The sequence below is a fragment of the Odontomachus brunneus genome, unplaced genomic scaffold (assembly GCF_010583005.1).
Source record: "Odontomachus brunneus isolate Ranch 3 - 2012 unplaced genomic scaffold, Obru_v1 Obru_scaffold_042, whole genome shotgun sequence".
In the NCBI taxonomy this organism is placed as follows: Eukaryota; Metazoa; Arthropoda; class Insecta; order Hymenoptera; family Formicidae; genus Odontomachus; species Odontomachus brunneus.
In genome coordinates, this window is record NW_022639492.1 from 785,505 (window position 1) to 787,178 (window position 1,674).

The 1,674-nt window shown below is 27.7% G+C and overlaps 1 protein-coding gene across 3 annotated transcripts in view; it reads right to left on the reverse strand.

Moving 5' to 3' along the window:
• The window catches only part of LOC116844494, a 163,320-nt gene extending 161,788 nt beyond the window's left edge, over nucleotides 1-1,532 (reverse strand). For all 3 annotated transcript variants that reach the window (XM_032816059.1, XM_032816058.1, XM_032816057.1), the window contains exons 1-3: nucleotides 1,411-1,532; nucleotides 488-589; nucleotides 289-321 (exon numbers count right to left, since the gene is read on the reverse strand). The gene's annotated coding sequence lies outside the window, so the exon portion shown is untranslated. The remainder of the gene's footprint in view (nucleotides 1-288; nucleotides 322-487; nucleotides 590-1,410) is intronic.
• Between the last annotated feature and the right edge of the window lie 142 nt (nucleotides 1,533-1,674).

Sequence of the window (1,674 nt, forward strand, 5' to 3'; positions counted from 1 at the left end):
TATATATATATATATATATATATATATATATATATATATATATATTAATACACTTACTAACACGTCAAGATTATTTATTGGACAATAAATATTCAATTCTTTCAATATCTATTACGAAATATATATACTCGAAAACGCAATCCTTTTAATGTTTTGAGCAAATAATTCCCCACATGCTACTCTCTAAGTGTATCGCATTGTCTCCAAAAAATTCTATAAAAACCCGCCACCTTTTTCTTTTCTTCAAATGAATATTAAATGTTTATAATCGTTTCTTTTGTGACTCACCAACTCAGGATCGGCCATATTCTGCATGATAATCTGAAACAAAAAAAAAAGAATAAAGTTGTGTCCGTCGCATTCGGAAATTCGGCTAAACAAATGATGCACAAGTGTATTAACTCTTATCAGTTTAACTCATAATGACTTTTACATCCAAATTTTTATTAGGATAGAGATAGAAAAAATATAATATTTTTGAGTTTACCTTCAAGCCGATTTTATTCTGCCCGAACCGGATCCTCCGGTGCCACCATCCGCTGAAATACTTTGAATACCTCAGCTGCTTTCGCGATATAATTCGTCAGATCTGAAACAGAAAGTAATTTTCCGGATTAATTATAATAATTGTAATTACTTGGCATAAATTGAAAATATGGTGGCATACACTGAAAGAAAGAAATTTAAGAAATAAGAAAATATTTATTTGGTGAGTACTATAATATATATTTACTTTCATTAATATAATATAAAATATTTTTCATATAATATACAAAATCTTAGCTTTCTCAAAATCTTAGCTTTCTATAAAAGCAATTGTTTATCCTATTCACATAAAAGCATTTAGATTTAAGCAACTATAGTATTAATAACCGAATAAATACTTATTTATCTTTTAGATATTTGTTTGTCAGTACAAAAAAGAAACTCAAAATAAAGATTTAATAAGGATAAAGCCGAGTGAATTTTCATATCGAATTGGATTTTAGATTATTTTTTAGAATGTTAAATATTTAAATTCAAAATCTACTTTTATACACTGACAAAAAGTTTAAGAAATAAAAGACGTTTGATGGATACTAATACCATATATTTGTTTATAGAAATATATAAAGTTATATATGTTTATATATAAAGTTTATATATAAAGAAATATATAAAGTTAATATGTTTTAAAAATTAAAAACAAATTTTAAGTAAGAAAATATTTGTTCTATTTAAATAAAATAATTTATATTTAATTTAATATGTTAATAGTACCCACTGAATAAATATTATTCTCATTTTTTAGATATTTTCTCTCTCAGTGCAGCAAACTAACGAAATCACAAGATTTTTAGCTTTGTCTCTCTTCGAAATCTAATAAAAAGTGCGTTAATATTACCCTACAATCTTGAGTGACGTTGTTACCTTTTACAATGATTTCGTCGCGATTAACGCGCTCGCGACGTACACCTCACGACCGCTCGAGCCGAACTAGAAGGAATGAGGGGATAACGGCCCATTACGTACAAAAACTGTTTTGATCTCGGTTGCGTCGTTTGCTTCCGCGTGTTGTTATTGTGGAAGTCACGTGACCTCAACGTGCGATCCAGTGATATGTACCCCTCGGCGTAACATTACGAGGAAGAGATTCTTGAAAAATTATATATATATATATATATATATATATTA